The 7690-nt window shown below is 34.6% G+C and overlaps 1 protein-coding gene across 1 annotated transcript in view; it reads left to right on the top strand.

The window, feature by feature from the left end:
* Positions 1–7690, top strand: part of LOC117169796 (SRSF protein kinase 1) — a 111866-nt gene that overhangs the window by 12239 nt on the left and 91937 nt on the right. The window lies entirely within an intron of this gene.

A 7690-nucleotide genomic window follows, 5' to 3' on the forward strand; every position in this document is an offset into this window, starting at 1 on the left:
TTATTTACAAAAAAAGTTCTTAGGTTCAAAAAAACATTCAGTGAACTGAAAAACTGTGGTCGGTAATATAGGTATTTAGCTGTGTCACATGCCCTTAAGTACGAAGCTTAACAATAAAATATGTAAAAAAATATATTTCAACAATCAATTCCAACGGCACCAGCCGGTAACATTGTACACGAAAATACGAACCCTCTAGAGCCTCGTCTAGTGGCCGCCAGGTTTCGTATTTTCGTGTACAACGTTATCGGCTGATTCCGTTGGAATTGATTGTTGAAATATATTTTTTTACATCTTTTATTATTAACCTTTGTACTTAAATGTAGTTTTCTTTCGGCTCTTGCATTTCTCAAAGTTTGAGACCGATATTTTATGTATAAAAAAAGTTCGAACGTTCAAAAAATGTTGAGGTTCAGAAAAAAGATGAAATAATTTTCAGTGAAGTTCCTACTAAAATGCAGTACCTAAACGTACTTTATTGTACTCTAATATATTTCCCAAAGTTTCAGCTCGATATTTTATTTCCAAAAAAAGTTCTTAGGTTCAAAAAAACATTCAGTGAACTGAAAAACTGTGGTCGGTAATATAGGTATTTAGCTGTGTCACATGCCCTTAATTTGAGTGTTGCCAAAGTTAAGACAAAATTTCGTTAATCGTCTTTCTTTAAGAGTGTATACAAATGTTAAAATATTTTGACTTTGTTACAAAGTCTATTTAATTAAAAAAATATCGCATTTAAGACTGTTATTTAATTTAATAGACAACGATATTTTATAATTAATCATGTTCCTCGTTTGTAATATATAGATATAATAATTATATTTATTGTATTGCGGCATTATAAAAAAATTAGTTCTTCGTCACTATATTTAAAAGTGTTTGAATATCCGAGACTAATAAAAAATAAAGAAAAAATGAATAACAAATCCACAAATTAGCAAAAAATGGCCGATTATATAAATTAACTAATTATAAATTGACCGAAAATAAAGTAAATGAATTGTTAAATTCCCATAAATATTTTTATTATTGAAATATAAAATTTCCGAAAATAATTGATAAATTATTCATTAATGCTTAATTAAATTGTTTTTCCTATTTATAATTTCATAAATAGCTCATGAATTAATAATAAATTAACTATGTTCACCAATTATAAATTTCCGGAATTGATATATTTGTGGGAATTTAATAATTCGTTTATTTTATAATTTTTTCTCGAAGTCGGTGAATTTTAGTTTCGGATATTTTTAAATTCAGGATTTTATTTTTTGTCAATTAAAATATTGTCGTTGTTTAAAATTATGGAAATATCATAATTCGGCAAAAATCTATATTTTCGGCAATTTTTTTTCGTTCGTTTGTGTATTCGTTATTTTATTTCTTATTTTCTATAAGTTCTGAATATCCATGCAATTTTTGTTTTAATTATGTCAATTATGCCACCTTTTCCTATATGAAACAAAAAAAAAAGTGAGTACATAGTAAGTCTCATTTATTGCCTGACTCTACACTACGAAGAAAAAATTATTTTCATATTTATTTGGTCATTCTTATGCATTTTTCTTATGGTACTGCTTGGTTTTTGTAGAACAAAGATACTACTAGCGCCGACGCACGGACATTTTCAACTCTTATGGCACATTTTTTTAATTGGGTGGTACAGTGGAAACACCCCCCTTGTTTTCATTTACATCGTTCAAAACACACCATTTTCTATTCACTCCATAAGCATCAAACATACTGTTTTTCATGATAGTGTTGTAAAAAAAATGTTGTAGAGTATAGAGGAGAATGATTAATTTGAATTCTTTATCACTTGAATCACATAAAAGTTTTTTGGTCATCAATGTATGAAAATTTAAGTGATCTGAATTTAAAAAAATGTTTAGTCATAATTATGCACTTGGAAAATTAAAAACTCAAAATTGAACTATTTCAAGTCAAAACATTTGACATCCAACCATTATAAATTTACTTGGCGCTGTTAAACAAGAATAAGGCGATGCAGATTTTCAATTTTAAACCATTGGTCAGTACACGTCTGGAATATTAGGATCTAAAAGTTGTCGTTAGATCTTAATAAAAGTTTCTGAAATTATCCCTACCGATACTAAATGCCCAGGAAATCTCTCAATAATCTCAGATTCAGTCACCTTTCTGACATTTCTATCTACAGCTGTATAGGAAGTAGTTTTTAAAGAACCAGGTATAATTTGATGATGTCTACAAATAGTGGTGCCGCTCGGTATGATGCTTTCTTGTGCTCGGATAGGGGTCGTATCTGTTTTTTCTCGGGCCGGGATCGTGTTTTTTATACCCGTGATCGGTTTTCTCTCGGGTCGACTCTGGGTCGGAATGCGATATATCGACTTGGGATCAAGTTTTGTTTTCAATACCCCTTCCCCAGACGTGTGTCTGACGTTTCGGTCCACAGTGTGGTGAAATGAAAAAACAGATTCAAAATGACATTTAGAACGCAATAATGCACCGATTAAATTTTTTTTAAATTAATGACCAAGTTTCCTAGAAAGCGCTAAGAGTGGTATATTTGGTTCGTTTATTTAATTTTATTGTTATTGCAAATAGCCAAAAGTGTCGACTTTTTGCATTTCACGCTTTATCTCCTACACTAAATTTTTTCTTATACCTAAAGTCATTCGATGATTAAATGCACAGCGATATAAGAAAAAAGAAAAACATGGTTAGCTTGTGAAGCTAATTATTTTAAGCAAATCTTATTAACAAATAATCGACAGTAAGTGATATTTGTCTCCGAAATTTCACCATTCGTTGATATTTATTTATTTGGTTAACAAAATATATAAAGAAATGCATATTTTAGACGCTTATAAGCGAAACGACATAAATTTTTCTTCTAACCTTGTTGCAATTATATTGTTTATGTTTTCTCACAAAATTTTGCCATGCATTAATATTTGTTTATTTATTGAACAAATTATATTATCAAGTGCACACCTTAGGCTTCCTTTTTTTATTGTACTCTCTTCCTTTTACGGGTCTGAGAGTCTTTAACTATTACATATATTATTACAAACACGCCTTGTATACTATCTTACCACCTAATCGCTACACATCATCTTAATTACTATACTTACTTCTAAGCGCTTGTGACCTTACACCTTACACAACACTACTTTCTAGTTGTTCTTTAGGATCCATTTTTTGGCTTTTTTCTACCCTGTGCAACCAGCTCTTTTTCTCTTATATCTTCCAATTTCTTCATCCATCTTCCCCCTGACCATTTCCATTCAAAATTCACTTCAATCTCTTCCACGCTTATCCATCCACCTTCATCACCTGTTGATCTATACCTGCATTCCCTTACACCATCACCCATTCTAAATCTTACCATTCTATTCCATTTGCTCTCCTTTTTAATCATTTTCAGATACTCTGGTTTCTTCTGTATCTCAACCATTCGATACCAGCTGTTGTACCTTGATCCCACAATTTTCCTCCATCTTTCCTCTCCTTGTCATGCCGTAATCTCTTCCTCTATTTCCTGCCACTCTCTAACTCACTTGCATACCGCATTCAAATCTCATTTTATATCTCTGCTCTTCCTATTTCTAAAGACCCATTTAATCCCTCCTTTTTTTAAACATAACCTCTCATGCACACGCTTTTGCAATTCTGCTTCCCTCTCCCCTTCTTAGTTTCTCTTGAAAATTCCAGGCTCTTTTCATTTCCCTTACGTAAGCCAAAAAATTTCGCGATCCTGCCACCGCACGGTATGGTGCACTAGTCCAGCAGTAAAGAGTTTGAAAATGTAAGCACGTTTTCTAGTCTTACCCTACTGAAAAGAATCTCTGAGTATATACTAAAAATTCTTTAGGTCAGAGAAGCTCAGAGAAATTCTCCGCAGGCACTCAGGTAGATATATTTTAAGGCCCAGGTAGTTCTTTTAAATGTTTTAAAGGCTTTAAAATGTCCCTTCCGAAATTGAAATAGCAATACGATCATAAATAACAAGCAGAGAGTTTGAAATTGAAATAAGAATTCGATCATAAATAACAAGCAGAGAGGCTATATCAATAGAGTAGCCGACACTCAAGGGTCCTTTGTTAAACTTTCGGATTAAAATTTAGAAGTAGATTTTTTTAATTTCATAGTTAACAGCCTAAAACATAATAATTCGGAATCTACGGGTTTCGATGATTTCAGATATCTAACTTTTTTTTTTAATGCTTAAAATTGGAATTAATACAACGTTTCTCGTAAATGGAATGAGAAACGCCGAAAAAGATAACGTTTTTGAATTCTACTAGAAAATTGTATATTAGTATATAAGTTAGAATTATAAATATGTATAATGAGAAAATTCATCAATTAAAAAAAAGTGTTAATAATTTGAAGAGAAATTTAAAAAGGGAGAGCGGATTAGCCACGGCCAACTACTGTAAATAACTCTGTACGCCCGGTACGTGACGAATACAAAAGGAACATTATATTCATGTCGCACCACTTTTAAAAGGACCACTAAAAGGAACTTAAAAAGGACCCAAATCTCTCAGACTATGTCCGAGAATATATTGTTTCAAATCGACTCTAGACTCAAGTGGGCCAGGCTATTTCGCTAGAGAAAACTCAGAGATTTCTTTCGGTAGGGTACAGTCGGAGAGACACTGACAACACCATAATTTTGATGCAGTCCACTGCAGAGGTGCAATCTATAGGAATGCGATATAACGACATAAATATATAATTTTTTCAGGATTTCCAAACATATTTTTACGAAGTATTTAATATACAACTTTGCTTACCAGCAAGTTTTTGCTTTAGAGATTCTTAGCTTTGGGGTCATTTAAAAAATACATGATATTTTAGGGGGGGGGGGTGTCGAAGTATCATTCTCCCTGTTAAGACCAATGGAAAGATTATCAAGCAAAGGGGGGGGGGGTCAAAAGTCCCTGAAAAATGTTTCACTTATTTTGTGAATGGCCGCTTTCGTAAAATTTCTGGTATTCCAATTTAAACATAATTATAAATATTAACATATCTCGTGGCGTATATTATTTCTATTAAGTTTAAAAATGCATCCATATTATTGGAATGATTAAATACAAGTTAAAAATATTTATTTTATCACATCAGAAATTTAAAATTAACTGGAAGCTTTAATAAGGATACTTCCCCTTCACACGAGAGTCCCCGGACCTTTATATAAGACCGTGCTCTTAACCTATTTCTTCCCTCAGTATACAACCTGGACAGCTCTAATTCACTCCAAATAGCCATCTAAAAAATCTCTCATGCAGAATTTTCACTCTCTTATATTCTTTTCAATCTCATATTTTCACACCATAGCGTAACACTGACTAAAATATATACCTTGTTTCAAACCAAAAATCTAGTTAGCAAAACTCCTCAACCAGCTCTACCACCAAGCTATTAATATTCCATTCATATTCTCCTTTATGCTTTTTATTTCTGAAAAACATCATCTTAGTCTTATTCACATTCAATGTCAGACTCTTTACTCTCACGTACTCTTCGAACACTCATCATCACATTCATTCCTTTTTCATCATCCGCTACTAGCATTACGTTATCTACATTTGCTAGTGAATACAGTTTGCTTGTTCCTATCGTCCCTCCTGCCCTTTTTCTCTCTATCTTCTCCTCTAAGTCTGTCAGAAGAATAATTAACCCCTTCGTTGGCATTGATGTAATAGTGCGTCAAATTAATCGGTGCCTTGCGTGGCATTGACGCAATAGTGCATCCATTTTTTCCCCTTTCAACTTGCTCTGATTTGGCATCCAAGTATTACGTGGGGGGTTTTGGGCTCGCTGCATCTGAAATGAAAATTCGAAATAATGGCGCCAATATGGCGGACCAAAATCGAAAATCTTACTCAATTTAGATAAAAATTGGTACCCCGGGATTCTTGAGGTCGTTAATTATGAATCTGAACACGAAATTTGAGAATTCAAATTGGCGGATCCAAAGTGGCGAATGAAAATGCAAAAAATTACTGGATAGGTTGAGGGCTTACTCCTTCAAATAAAGTTTCATCAGTTTTAGCATAAGTTTTACTTTATTCTCGAGGCAAACGTACTTCCAAGACGTTGAAATTTCAGAAATTTTGAATACAAGTTTCATTTTACCACTGTCGTTTAGTTTGTTTGAAAAAACGAATAGCGTTATACACTATTGTATACCCCGGGTACAAATTATCTGCCCCCCCCCCCCCCGCCCATTCAGAATCCCTCTTCTTTCTTTTCTCCTATCTTAACCCTTATCTTATTTTCCACAAATAATTCTTTTATCCCCTCTATTAAATACTGCCTTAAAATCTACATATAGTTAGACTAATTTCCCTTTCTTACGCTCTAGGTTCCTGTTGACTAAATTTTTGAGCACGTAGACGTTGTCTGTGGTCCCCATCCCTTCTTTTTATCCTTGCAATCGCTTCGTTCACCTTGTCTCTACTGATCTGGTTTTCGCTGTCCTCATCCCCCACTACCGTTTTTCTTCCTTGTCCCTTTACACTATTTTAAACATCCTCTAAAAGACCTTTTGAAATACGTCACATAATAGTTGTTGCAAGTCTCTCCAGCCATAGATCATACGGCTCTCCTTGATGTGGGTGATCAAATCTTCGACTGAGTATAGTGGATCATTTCCTCTGAATTTAATTAATGTGCCTTCCATATATCTAAAATTTAAACCAGATGTGTTCGGCACTTATTCACTCTGTTGATTCCGTGCTGGTCCTGTCGAATCTCATATATCTTTCTCTAAAATGGTTTTTGTTGATGGAGCTCGTGTCACTTCAGCAATTTTTTTCTCTCAGTCAGCTATTCCCTGTACGTCAGCCATTTCGGGTTCGAATAGAATCACGGTATCGTCTAAGTTTGTTTTTTCTCCTTCGTCGGCTTCTTCTTCTTCTTCGTCATCAGTCAGCTGATCGTATGAGGAAGAGGAGAGTCCAGTGCAACTCCCTCTATCGTTGTCTTCGCTCGTCGCTATCGCTTTCCCGCTTCCCTAGGATCTTCATCGGGGTCCAACGTTCTTGGGGTTCGGGTGGACTTTCCGTCCTTCTCTCCTATCCTCTTTCTTTCTACTTCCGCGTCTCTCGGCTCAAGGCCTGTGGTGGAATTTTCCGTCAAGTTCTCACTTTTCGCTTGTGAAAGAGTTCCAAACATGCCATGTCAGAAGTGTCATTTCCTCCACCACAGCTTTTCTCGGGGTTTTTGTTCGTAATCCCGTTTCGCTAATCTGTCACATAGAACAGCCTTACTCGTCTTCAACATTCGTCTTAGCTTTCGCATTAGCTATCGTCTTAGCTTCCGTCTTCACTTCATATTGTAGCGTCATTGCACTCCCTCAGATCACTTTGCATTTTGCGATTTCCTCCACTAACACCGTCACTTCTCATCACAAATATCGTCACTTTATCCTCACTGTAATCTAAAATTGTCGCGCGCGTCACTTTCATAGCGTCTTTTCATCTACTATTCGCCTATCTCGCGACTAATCGCGTTTTCAGTTGCCCGCTTTTGGGAATTCTCACCTAGGCGAGCCCTCAAATTCGTGTGAGTGAGTGTGGAAAATAAAGCAATTGATATTTAGGACGTGTATTTTAGAAGAAAAACAATAAAGTAACATTAAATTGAGAGTGCTTTGGCATGTTATGATTTTTATACTCTTGACTCCAAATAA

This window comes from Belonocnema kinseyi, chromosome 3 (assembly GCF_010883055.1).
Source record: "Belonocnema kinseyi isolate 2016_QV_RU_SX_M_011 chromosome 3, B_treatae_v1, whole genome shotgun sequence".
Classification (NCBI taxonomy): domain Eukaryota; kingdom Metazoa; phylum Arthropoda; class Insecta; order Hymenoptera; family Cynipidae; genus Belonocnema; species Belonocnema kinseyi.